Source organism: Gymnoscopelus microlampas (assembly GCF_963454915.1).
Source record: "Gymnoscopelus microlampas genome assembly, chromosome: 6".
In the NCBI taxonomy this organism is placed as follows: domain Eukaryota; kingdom Metazoa; phylum Chordata; class Actinopteri; order Myctophiformes; family Myctophidae; genus Gymnoscopelus; species Gymnoscopelus microlampas.
In genome coordinates, this window is record NC_139943.1 from 1510806 (window position 1) to 1525064 (window position 14259).

The following is a 14259-nucleotide window of genomic DNA, read 5'->3' on the forward strand; positions in this document are numbered from 1 at the left end:
ATTCTGCCCGGTATTAAGGGTTGATTGGTTGATTGATTGAATACTTTAAAAGGCACAGGAAAGTACAGTTCAATACAAGGTCTGGATTTAAAACCCAAGAAAGCCTATGGCTTGTTTCCATTGGGGTCCTTTGTACTCAATTCATGGAGGTTAGCCTCCTCTACTTTTAGCATTAAGCTCCCCTTCTGTAAATGTGAATAGATGCATGCATTCTAAATTAGCCGTCGGTTAACAACATGGTGTAAAATGATCATGAGGTTCCACAACACATTCCAACATCAACAACAACAACAACAACAACACATCTGCTCTTGCAAAGCCTTGGATGAAGACTAGCTGTAGTATACAACCCTCGTAGACGTATTTATGATTCTGACGTTTTCAATCTACGAGAGTTGTAGGGTTCACGCCCCATGGAGACATGGACTTTCTGCACTATGCTCCGCAAAGTACTCCAAACGTGTACACATTGAAAATGAAGGTGCTTACCCCAAAGCCCCAAATATTAACTACTTCTACGGGGTAGTAGTTTAATGTAATAATCCATATCTTTCAATAAAGAAGTGTTTTATTGCCCCCCCGTAGAAGTAGTTAACATTTGGGGCTTTGGGGTAAGCACCTTTATTTTCAATGTGTACATGTTTGGAGTACTTTGCGGGGCATAGTGCGTGCAGAAAGTCCATGTCTCCATGGGGCGTGAACCCTACAACTCTCGTAGATTGAAAACGTCAGAATCATAAATACGTCTACGAGGGTTGTATTCTACAGCTAGATGAAGACGGTCCTATAGACAGGTTTCCTGTTAGTACACATGAGAGGATATGACCGCGCAGAGGAGGGGGAAGCCTGATTGATTGATTGATGTACTTTATTTAGTAAGACATGAGAACAACAGTACATGGAAGTACAATATCACAATACAAGGTCTACTAAACTGGAAGACTCATTAAAGCACTGAGCTTGTTTCAAATGAGTTCCCCACGCACACAAATCATGATGACATAGCCTATAAGAGACAGACAGATATACACAACTACTATAGAATGTCATACAATCAGTTTACAGGTTACTGGTATGAAGAGTGAGAAATATGTACAAAAGGAGAAGGAGAGAGGGGGGGGGGTAGGGGGGTAGGTTAGGTTAGGACTTAGACAGGGGCCATTTTCCAATTGCAGCCTCCTGAAGGTGTATCTTTAGGGCTGTTTTGAAAGAGAGTAGGGTTTTACACTCCTTTACTCCTTTTGGTAGGGCGTTCCACATTTTTGATGAATAGCATGAGAACGAGTTACTTCCCTTTGTTGAGCCAAAAAAGGGTTGGCCTATAGAGGGCGCCATTACCCGCAGCAGCTCTGGTCAAATGTCCATTCATAAAAGAAATGATCTTCACCGGGTTTAATGAAAGTAGATTAAATTATGCAGTTTGTAATACCTTGTTTACTCAATAAAAATGATTTGTCGGAAGTTGGATCTGTTTGTATATAATAGCAGCATTATGCCTATTATGCCTATAATAGCAGAATTATGGCTATCTAACTCCCGAACACAACAACAGAGTGAACGGCGCAACAATTCGTTTCCCCCGAGCATGTGCAGATTGCGCATTCTGCTCCGTGATGACGTCGCGCGGAAATCCGTCTATATATATATATATACCCTGCTGAAAAAAACAGCCTAGACCAGCCTAAGCTGGACCAGCTGGTTTTAGCTGGTCTTGGTGGTTGACCAGCCTAAGGTGTGTTTTCGCCAGTTTAAGCTGTGTTTTCACCAGCTTCAGGTGTGTTTTCGCCACCTTTTAGCTGGTCTTGGTGGTTGACCAGCTTAAGATGGTAGGTTTTGCTGGTTTAAGCTGGTAGCTGGTTTAAGCTGGTAGCTGGTTTAAGCTGGTAGCTGGTCTAAGCTGGTAGCTGGTATTTATGATGATTTTGCTGGTCAAGGCTGGTTTAAGCTGGGAGCTGGTATTCATGATGGTTTTAGCTGGTTTAGCTGGTAGGCAGCTGGTTTAAGCTGGTTTAAGCTGCTATCTGTTTTCTTTTTTATTTTATTCAGGTGTATTCTGGTATGCAGTGAACAACTTTGCTGGAGAGGATGCATGATCACGGTGAATTTCAGCCAGGTTCCCACAGCACGTGGTATATTAAAAAAACAGTAGCCTAAAATAGCCTATATAAAAGTGAGCAAAATCCACAAAGGAATAAATAATCATGTATCAATTTCATACATAACAATAATTTATTAAACACTTATTAAAAAACTAAAAAACAACATTCAAATAACAAATATGTAAATAAACAAATACATTCATAAACTTCAACCTGAGGAACACACACACACACACACACACACACACACACACACACACAAATTCAAATGACTGGAAAATAGTGAGAAAATATGAAAAATCGGACAGATCTGTCTTGATCACATGACTATGGAGATACTGTATACCGATTTGTGTGATGTTTGGAAAACATCTGCAAAAGTTGTAGTCAAAAATGTTTTTGCAAAAATCGGCTTGCTGGTGGCGCTATTACGCACACCCCCATATCACCCCCCATACACAGACACACAATTTCTTGTCCTTTCTATTGATGTCCTGGATTTTTTTCTGAAATGTATCATATCCCCATGGCCTTCTTCCTCTTTGTGAGATCTTCCCCATTAATGTTCTGTCCCTCCAGCCACCAATGGAAACAGTCTGAAAGAAAACAAACAAGAACCCCCACCAATAAAACAAATATAATTAGCTTAGACATGCATGGGGTGAGTTGTATGAATTGTGATGTTTTGAGAATAACTTAAAGTAACTTAAACTTCACCCATTTTCAACCTTATCTTCATATAACTGGTCCTCGCTAATGTTCATTATACAATGGCACCATTTCTGTCTACTCGTTCTGCCACTCATTGGTGGAATGTGGACAGTTCAGAAACCTGCCTACCAGTGACATCACCAATGGAAATTCCAAGCTAATAGAAAGTAGAAGCCATTGTTCTTGCATTAATAATTAACAAATAAAAAAGTTAAAAATGTTGATCAAAATGACCAAACCTGCCTACCGATGATGTCAAAGGTAGGCAGGTTTCTAAACTGTCCACGACCCATCAATGAAACACAGAGTGAGTAGACATAGATGGTGCCATCTTAAAATGTATATTAGTGAGGACCAATTATATGAAGATGAGTTGAAAGTGGGGTGAAGTGTTTTTTTAACCCCCTTTTTCAGTTATGGAAAAATGCATTTGAATGGAAAAGGTAGGTGGGTGGGCAGTGGGCAGGCAATAAGCCAGATGGCTACAATGGACAACAACAATTGGGGGAAAAAAGCTACCCCTGCCACACATGCACGTAGGGCTGCCACTACCAATTATTCTACACGATTATTCTATTGATTATTTTTTTGATCTACAAGCTCACAACGCGTCCAACAAGTTCCAAGCTTGTAGATCTGCAATTCTTTCAGCCCTAAAATGGATTATTTTATTACAATAGAGTATTTTCCTTTATGATTGATTAATAAGCTTAATAAGGCTTGCATAGTAAACTAATAACACTTGCATAATAAACTAATAATAGGCTTCTGTGCATGACTGTAGTTCTCTTTTCTCGAAGGTGACATTCCCATTTCCCGCTCAGTTTTTCATAGCTTCAGTTGATTGGCTTGGCAGGTTTCTGGTTGAAATTGATGCCACTGAGACAACCAAATGAAGGTATGAACAGTAACGCTAACAGGAATTCCACCTTCTGGAAAACTTAAAGAGAACTACAGTCATGCACAGAGCCAAAACAGCCCCCCCCACCGCTCAGTAAACATACCTCTGAGTCCTGGGGTCAGGGGGGTTTGGCCTCGCACTTGCTAGTGGGGCATTCTTTGTCTGTAAGGCTCATGGTCTTCAGGGTTCTTGTCCCCCAAATGGCAACAGCAAGCTCCTTCATGAACAGGGAGTCCTTGGTGTTTGCTGCCACCATCTTCCAGATCTCCTTTTGGAGCCACACACCAGAGCCAATATGGACCTGAAACAAGAAAACAAGACATGTTTTAGAAATTAAAACACATTTTACCATGACATTTCCCAGACTTTCATTTTGGACAAAAGCAGGCACACTTCAAACAGTTTACTGTAAAGAAATTACATTTTCATGTCAAGGACCCCCAAATGTGGACCCCATTTGGAAAAGAGTTGGTGCCATGGACCTCCAATAGAGAAGATGTTAATTGTTGGATTAGATTTAGTACAGAATTCTACAACTGTCTATACTGTAGGTGGGGAGAGTTAAAGTAATTATTATACAGTACAATGTCATTGGATTACATACTAGCTGGTAAAACAGTAGTGAAATAACCCTTTGCGCCTGGCATCCCTATTTTGTGCATGCCATACATCCACACGGCGTAGTGTCATCAGTGGGCCGTACCTACGGAGGCAGAGTCGCGCTCGGGGGAAAACACAAATTTCCCCCAGCTGGTATAGACAGAGGGATGTGGGGTTTTCAAACTCACATGCTGTAAAAGTATACCAATTTAAAAAGCAGGCGTCATGGCTTGCCAGATCACAGGCACAGAACCTTGTTGCCACTCGACAAGGAACGTTACATTAGCAAATTAAACAAGAGTCCGATTGGAATGTTGTCCTGACTGGACAGAGGATCCAACACAACACAATGGCCCGAGGTTATCTGATTTAATCGCCTGGTAAGAGACACTATTACATTTTCTATAGATATGATCAATTAAACTTATCATAATATCAAAAAGCAAAAGCCATTCATTCATCAATGAAGTTTATAGAACACGTTTTAGTGAATTCCTAGTACAGGAGACATCGACGCCATTACAGTTTGGAACGCAACATGCAGCGATTTACACACAAAACAAGCCAAACCCTAACCTATCCTCGTTTAAAAACCTACAGAAAACACAATTGTTAATCTGGCAATGAACACGGAGCTAAAGCAGTGTGTAAATCCTGCATGATATTAAATGACGCATGTCACCAAAGAGCTATATTGAGGCCCTTCCTCCAGTTTCTGTTTTGCAATCTCTAATTTGTTGCATCTTAAAGCATGAACAGGGTAGGAAAAATAAAAAAATAAAAACTGAATTGATGTATGCGTTAGTAGGATAACAGTTTAATAATGAACCTAGCATCTGTCCACTCCATATAACATGCTTTCTATATAATGTTTTTTTTAACATTTGTGGTCAAGATCTAAGTAAAAAAGAACATGAGAACAATTAACCAACATATAGATATATACAAAAAGAGAAGAGCAAACTCATGCAACTGTTTCGTTAAAATTAGTCATTGCTTACTTAGTTTTAAGATGCTGTAGGTCCAGCTCCAACTCTTTGGCCTTCGCCTGGGTACGACTGTACTTGACATTTCGTCGTGGATAGCTTGGGGTACAACAGCATCTCCACCATATTCAGACGAGTCAGAGTCTAAAGCTAGTGCAAGATATATTTTGGATAAAACAAGATATTTTTTGTTATAAAGTTAAAGTGGAATAAAATGTAATTTTATGCAATCTGTATCGTATAGTATATTAATACAATAACTTATACAATCTGTATGTTAGAGTATGTTAATACAAATAATACTATATAACTTATACAATTGGGGTGGTTGTATTTCGTCTCCCTGCTCTTCTATTGAGACATTTAGTGTCAAAGGTCATGTCTCACCTAGACACAGGATCTGACATGAATTTTGATCTGATGGTCAAGATTCAATGTATCACCTGAGCAAGCAGGCAGGCTCTATTAGCTCAATGGTAAAAGCTCAGGAAACCGGGTTCAAATCCGGGGGAGAAGAGGAAAGTTACATAGTGCAGCTTTAACCCATTAAGACCTGAGGCCGATTCTAAAAATGTTCTCTAAATCCTAAAAGTTTTAATAAAAATAAAAAGATTTGAGGTACAAATGTTCGCTTTAAAAAATATATATTCAAAGATTTTCAAAAATAGCAATCTACAAGCTCATAGCGTGCCACCGAGTGCCGCGCTATGAGCTTGTGGATCTGCTGTTTTTGAATGGCCAAAGAAATAAAACAAAATGACACAGATGCGTTCCCAGTCTTAATAAGCAGGGGTCTCTCGATCTCTTTAATAAGTAGACAATTCAGTTTCAGATGGGTTGCCAATTTCAGGAGAGAGTACCTATTCATTAGCTTCAATGTTAGTGTTCCTGTTCCAATGTTATATGCCCACTTCTTTGTGTCATCACTTCCAATTGCACTTATTTATCCTGTATCCAGAGTTCTGATTGGTTAAATTTGATATTCCTGGAAATGCATTTTCGGCTTACTAAAGAGGTGGAGAGTCTGGGTCTGGGAGACCCCTGTTACTGATTACTTTAATATTACACAAAACAATATCACTTTACCTTCAAACTGTTTTCTTTTCTTTGTGGGAGGGGGGGGGGGGCATAACACATAATGGTTCTCTCTTCTTGGGTTCCTTTTTCTGTTTTAGTAGGGCTGCCTGCAAACCATTCGTCTTGGCCACTGCAGCCAAAGAAATGTGTAATAATAACACACACACACACACACACACACACACACACACACACACACACACACACACACACACACACACACACACACACACACACACACACACACACACACACAGACAGACAGACAGACAGACAGACAGACAGACAGACAGACAGACAAGCGAATCATTAATGTTCAGTTCAGAGTTCACAGGATATTAAAACACTCTGTAGCTTCATCACTGAAAGCCGCACACACACACACACACACACACACACACACACACACACACACACACGTCAGATTCTGAATTTAGTTTTGAGCAGCACACAGCCAAGCAGTACAGATAGTGGCCTATATTAAACATTATATTGTATGTTCCCACTGTCATTTCTTGTAATTATTGTCATAATCCCTTTATCAAGACACATTAAATAACTAAACAATGTTGGGTCATGACTTGTGATTGGCTTCGAACACAGCAGCCTACGCACTTATAAATACAGTCAGTAATAGTAGGCTAAAAAGCCTACATAAATAGTATTTCTGTGTGTCAACACTCACCTAAAATGTCCGCCGCTTCTTCTTCTTTCTTTTATCTTCTCTGAAGCCGGTTTATAATTATTTTTGATGAATCCAAAGCAACGTAATTTATCTAACTTTCTATTGAAGTGACTCGAGACAGCATTCATTCTCCCCGCGCGTCGCGAGCGGTAGCGAGCATAGAGTTCAAGGGTCGCGAGCCAGCTGAGGCATTGTTGCCAGATTTTGTGAGAAAAATAAGCAGCCAGGTCTGTGAAAACAATTAAGCCCAAAAGAAGCGACATTTGCACTTTAAACCTATACACAGGTTTATAGAGCTTTATCTACAAGCTCACAGTGCGTCGCATTTGCAACACATTGTGAGCTTGTAGATCTGCTATTTTCAAAAAGAATAAGTGAAATATTTCACTAATATTTACAAGCAACAGAAAAACAAGCCCAAAGTCGCTTATAATAAGCAGATATGGCAACACTGCTCAGGCCCCATAAAGGGAGAAGCGTCTGGCTGCAGACCTGTTCTGACCCTATTGCATAAAGGGCCCACTTCTCTGTAAAAACAGATCACAAAGCTCACAACGCGTCGAATTGCGACAAGATGTAGATCTGTAGATCTGTTTTGGTAACCATAGCAAAAAAAAGTGTTATTCAGAATCAAACTAGCATATTATTTGCCAATTGCGAAATTAAGTAAATAAGTTTGGATGAATGTCATGATAATAATAATACATTATTATTATTACCATTATTATTATTATTATTATTATTATTATTATTATTATTATTATTATTATTATTATTATTATTAAATCTATTATTTATGTCACATCACAAGAAAAGCATAAGAAATGTAAAGTGAAATAAAAAAAAATACAATACAATAAAATACAATACATTACAATACCATACAATACAATACAATAATATATACCGGGGGGGGGGGGGGCAATTGTAACAGAAGAAAAATGGCAGGTATGATGTCTCCCCGGGATCCAAACTAGTTAAAATAGCAGATCTGCAAGCTCACAACGCTTGTAGATCTGCTATTTTTTTATTAATTGATGGATTTTTTTATATTTTGTATATTATATATAATATTATATTATATTATATTATATATTTTAGATTTTTATATAATCATATTTGAGCTGGGGACCCCCCACCCTGATAAGCACTTGGAATGTAGGAGTTGATGCATTTACGTTTAGTTTGACTCTATTGTTAAAATAGCAGATCTTCAAGCTCACAACGCCTCGCAAGGAAGGTGTTGTGAGCTTGTAGATCTGATATTTAAAAACAAAAATTATAGTATAGTTTGTTGATTACTTTTGATGCAGTAATGGTGGGGGTTTTTTTGGTACTAAAAAGGTCTTAAAGGTCCTTAAATTGTCACTTCACTGTCATCTGGGGACCACCCCCAAATCACGTGGGGACCCCCCTGGGAGTCCCGATCCACATGTTGAGAACCACTGATCTAACCAAACTTGACCAGCTGCTAAGCTGGTCTTTGCTGGTCTTTGCTGGTCTGTCCAGATTCCAGCCATCTGACCAGCTAAGTCTAGCTGGTAAGCTGGTCTTTGCTGGTCAGTCCACCCATTTGACCAGCAAAGACCAGCTACCAGCTTGGCTTTGCTGGTCAGTCCAGCCAGCCAGCTGGCTGACCAGCAAAGACCAGCAGAATCCAGCTTAGTGACCAGCTAACCAACTACACTGGCAAACCAGCCTGACCAGCCTGACCAGCTTGTCCAGCCTGGTATGCCATCTAAACCAGCTTAAGACCAGCCAAGACCAGCTAATACCAGCTAAAACCAGCTAAAACCAGCAACCATCATAAGCTGGTTTGTGCTGGTTTTTTCAGCAGGGTATATATATATATATAGCTCTTGCTTGCTAGGACTAGCGTTAGCAGCTATGCTAACACTAGCGTTAGCAGCTATGCTAACACTAGCGTTAGCAGCTATGCTAACACTAGCGTTAGCAGCTATGCTAACACTAGCCCAGACACGCGTTATTATGATTCCCACACCGCGTCGTGGCAAACCCGCTGAGCGGGCGCTGTGATTGGTCAGTAGTCGCTGTGATTGACAGTTCTCGTTTTTGCTACTATGCCTATACCTAACCTCAACCCTAACCCTAACCTCAGTAAAACTATGCCTAAACCTAACCCTAACCCTAACCCTAACCTCAGTAAGACTATGCCTAAACCTAACCCTAACCCTAACCCTAACCTCAGTAAAACTATGCCTGCCGGGGAGCCAATCAGACACGTAAGGCGGGTCTAAATCCAGGACGCGGCGTGGGATTCATAATAACGCCCCAGACACATGACTGTCAGCTTAACGAGCGTCATGTGAACCATGGCTATGCTAACACACTCTCCTAAGACCTATTGTTATCTTATCTTATTGTGTGAGCTACAATATAAACGTTGTTATTAAGTGACACAAGAGGAATCTGACCTGAAATAAGGAGAACGTTCAACTATAACGCAGCTGCTGCCGTGGGAGACTGCCTGTGTTGCCATGACTTGTCGGATTTTGTGAGAGAAATAAGCAACCAGGTCTTTGATTGATTGATGTACTTTATTTAGTAAGACATGAGAACAGTACATAACAGTACATGGAAGTACAAATTCGCAATACAAGGTCTACTAAACTGGATAGCTCAGTTAAGCACGTAGCTTGTTTAAGATGAGATCCCCACGCACACAAATCATGATGAAAACAATGGGGAAAACAAGCCCAAAAGAAGTGACTACATGAGCACACAAGGCGTCGCGTCGTGATGCATTGTGAGCTTGTAGATCTGCTATTTTCAAAACACCTTGAAACAAAATGTCAATACTTGGAAGATTAATTTTTTTGAAACATTCTAACAACACAAATCTGGTGTATATCGGTCTGTCTCTATGTCATCATGATTTGTGTGCATCATTGCATGGGGATCTCATCTTAAACAAGCTCAGTGCTTAATAAGTCTTTCAGTTAGACCTTGTATTGTGAATTTGTACTTCCATGTACGGTTGTTCTCATGTCTTACTAAATAAAGTACATCAATCAATCAATGGTAGGCCTATGGGCATAAAACAAATGGGGGTGTCTCAGTTAGGGACAAATACATATTAATTTGGGGGTCCATGACATTAAAGTATTTGAGAACTACTCGTTAAAAAATACTAATAAATAAACAAGCCCAAATAAGCAACTACACTTTAGAAACAAGCCCAAAAAACGCAACTCGCAACTTCACAGAAGAATAAGCCCAAAGCCGCTTATAATAAGCGGACATGGCAACACTGACTGCTGCCCATTGTCTGGCCTAACACCCTGCAGGGGTTTCTAAACTTTTTCAGCTCGAGACCTGGAAGAGAAATTACATTTAGTGTCTCCCCGCCGGGGCCACAAACAACAATACACAAGAACAAAGCTCTATTTGCACTATTATTCAGTGGTGTAAAGTAACTAAGTAGCCTACATGTACACAATTATGAGGTATTTTTTACTTTACTGGAGTACTTCCAGTTTTCTCAGAGGCAAATATATTGTACTTTTACTCCACTACAATTGTTTGAAAACTTTAGTTATTAGTTACTTTCATTGTAGATTTTGATCATTTCAAAAAACATAGGGGTACATTAACCACTTCAACCCTATACGTTTCAGCCTTTGGAAAATAGCAGATCTACAAGCTCACAATGCGTTGCGATGCCACATGTTGTGAGCATGCTATTATCAAAAGATTTTCATACAATTTATGCATTTGAAAATTTGAAAAAACGTGAAATGGGACATTCTGCATAATGAGTAGGCTACTTTCTACTTTTGGTACTTACATTTTGATACCAATACCTTTCTACTTTTACTCAAGTAATTTTTGAATTCCAGACTTTTACTTGTAACCGAGTATTTCTACCTTGCAGTATTGATACTTTTACTAAAACATGTGAGTACTTCTTCCATCACTGCTATTATTGTTCATCTGATTGATTGATTGATGTACTTTATTTAGTAAGACATGAGAACAACAGTACATGGAAGTACAAATTCACAATACAAGGTCTACTAAACTGGAAGACTCATAAAAGCACTGAGCTTGTTTCAAATGAGTTCCCCATGCACACAAATCATGATGACATATAAGAGACAGACAGATATACACAACTACTATAGAATGTCATACAATCAGTTTACAGGTTACTGGTATGAAGAGTGAGAAATATGTACAAAAGGAGAAGGAGAGAGGGGGGGGTAGGGGGGTAGGTTAGGTTAGGACTTAGACAGGGGCCATTTTCCAATTGCAGCCTCCTGAAGGTGTATCTTTAGGGCTGTTTTGAAAGAGAGTAGGGTTTTACACTCCTTTACTCCTTTTGGTAGGGCGTTCCACATCATTTGTTGTTTTCGGGAAAGGGAAGGACAGAGTCGCCTTGATAAGAGTAAGCTGCGTTCACAACAAAAGAAACCGAACAATGAATCAGCTTATATTTTCAATGATATCTCTATGCAAATCTGCTTTTTACATTTTTTGACGTAAAAGCTCAAGTGGAAAAAAGTGTGCTTTTTGAGAAAGAAGCCAGATCTCATCCTTGAAGCTGCTTTTTTTTGTGTTCAGCTTCCTTTGGTGTGAACGCAGCATTAGACTGTCAACATATTATGACCAGTTTGAGGCTAGATAGAGAAGAGCAAGGAAATGACAGGAACAGGTCACCGTCATATAATCAAATGATAATAATCACAGATGGACATAACTACCATCCACACATCCTTGGTACAAATGTGTACATTGTAAGGTGATGTGTGAGAATGCAAGCCTGTCTGATGTATTTGGCAATACAGAGAGCACAGAGCAGCAAAGAAGGCATTTATTGTCATAAACCAACGTTGTGTTGTTTCTATTTAACCACCAGGTGTCACCATCGCATTGAAGACCTAGCTAGTTCACTGGCTGTCCTTATCTCTCTCACTCACACACACACACACACACACACACACACACACACACACACACACACACACACACACACACACACACACACACACACACACACACACACACACAGATTCTTAAAATGTAAAATTCCCTATTAGCTGTGAAGGGTCTTCTTCCATGTGTATCAGTCATGATTGTTTCGCCATCAAACAATAACAAGCAAAAAGGAAATATCGGCGGGTCCTTCTTCTCCATTGCGCTGCTCGCGCACCTCTCGTCCTAAAACACCTTCCCCCCAGGTCTAATCCGGCGGCCTCGGCCCGCGAAAAAAATGGGGCAGTGTGTTTTGGACGAGCGTTCCGTTTTCCACCCGTTGTCTTTTCTTTTTCTTCGTCCCAGAAGTTAACAATGTTAACATAATCTTTGTCACAGTAATTTATAGTAGTCAGTGCACTGCATTGAGGCATGCACGAAGAGAAACTATCAGCTTTTGAGACAGAATAAATGTGCACAATATATTTTACAATGTATAATTGTATTATGCTTTATATCATACAACGCAATAAAGCCAGTGGCTTGTTGCGGTCTTTTCAGTTACTTTACACTGTGTGTGTGTGTGTGTGTGTGTGTGTGTGTGTGTGTGTGTGAGATGCGGCCCATGCGGAGATGCCGGTGTTTTCGGCACATGTGGAGGAGGAGGACCATGTATACGTCACGGGAGAAGGGGAAAAAAAAAAAAAAAAGTGTACACGTGATGCGGAAATCTGCCGCGGAGGAGCTGTTGAGAGTGGTCGAGGATACACTTGATGTACACTCGCTCAATGCGGAAGTGGAGAGCCTCCTCGCCTCCTCCACTCGACTCCACTCGCCTCCTCCAAGACGCACATGAACTAGTCTCGCGTGGCCAGACTGTTGCCTCCCACAATTTACAAATGTTTCCGACATACAGTCTGGGACTCGGAAGCTCTGATCATGTGTAAGGGGAAAGCGGATGCCCCTCCCCTACCCACGTCCGTTTCAGCATTGTGCAGTGGCGCAAATGAGTCCGACTGGAATCAACGAATCTCATAAATATCGTTTATGTCTACTAGTGTCTTCTTTCACAGTTTTTTCGGCGTTAATTCCATGATACCTTTCTCAGTTTTCTGTGATAAACAATCCTCGCACAAATAACATGAATCTACCGCTCCTATGACTATGCTTCCGCCTCGGTTCTGTTTCCACTAGGACTACAGGTCCGCGGGCACCGCGTCGTGATTGGTCGAATGTTTTTCCGGTCTGAACAACTTCCGTTACACAGCTTTCGGGAAGTGGAGTCCCAGACTCTATATAGCATTCAGAGATTGTGGAATAGTAGTCTGGTGACGCGAGACTATACACATGAACAGTCGGAGTGACCGAGTGGGAGTGAGCGAGTGGCCGAGATTTTCGGTATTGGAATTTGGCTAATGTGTTGTGGATGGACCGGAAAGAAAGTCACGGGACAATGCTAAAACCGGATGTGGGAGGAGCACTTTGTGCAAATCGGGAATAACACGCTACGCACGCACACGCACACACTCATATTGATCCTTCAATTCCTATTATGTATATATGCGTATACATATGTATACATGTGGAACGTTGTGAGCTTGTAGATCGGCTATTTTAACTATTTTAAAATGTTGTTCAAAAGATATTGCCCTCGCCTCAACATAGAGACCTGTCTGTCTCTCCTCAAAAGATCTAGAGAGGGTAATACATGCATTACTTTATTCAATTATATTTTTGGGATGACGTTATTTCTGCTTCTATCATTCTCTCGGAGCCAAGGGATCATTCATAGGTTGGGGAAGAGCGCCCTCTACATAATATCAAAAAAGTATAATTTAAAGGATGTAGATCTGCATCAATGGCAGGGAATGTGTTGATTGATTGATTGATTGAATGAATACTTTATTTAGAACTTTGCTGAAAAAAGCACATGAAAGTATAGTTTGAATACAAGGTCAACTAAATAGGATTGAAAAACCCATGAAGGCCTAATGGCTTGTTTCAAATAGGGTCCTCATGTACTCATATCGTAGTGTTAAATGACATTAAATGACAGACAGATATACACTACTATGCAGAACATCATATAAACAGTTTACAAAATGAAAAATAAGAAAAACTAAAATATGTAAAGTAAAAAGTTCAAGAAGAAAAACACTTTTACTTAGTTATGTAAAACTGGACAGAATAAACCATGTATGATGTAAGTCTCCCTTTAAGGTGCTGTTAAACAAAAGGGTTTTGTTAAAGTTAAAGACCTACAGT

At 40.0% G+C, this 14259-nt stretch overlaps 2 long non-coding RNA genes across 2 annotated transcripts; both read right to left on the reverse strand.

Annotated features, from left to right (window-relative positions):
* Positions 1 to 2206: 2206 nt before the first annotated feature.
* On the reverse strand, positions 2207 to 4008 carry LOC311047541. Its single transcript, XR_014601010.1, has 2 exons — positions 3815 to 4008; positions 2207 to 2695 (listed from the first exon to the last, which is right to left on the reverse strand). It is a non-coding gene; the product is annotated as an uncharacterized lncRNA (long non-coding RNA).
* A 1304-nt stretch (positions 4009 to 5312) lies between these two features.
* Positions 5313 to 7198, reverse strand: LOC311047542. Its single transcript, XR_014601011.1, has 3 exons — positions 7060 to 7198; positions 6384 to 6504; positions 5313 to 5441 (listed from the first exon to the last, which is right to left on the reverse strand). It is a non-coding gene; the product is annotated as an uncharacterized lncRNA (long non-coding RNA).
* Between the last annotated feature and the right edge of the window lie 7061 nt (positions 7199 to 14259).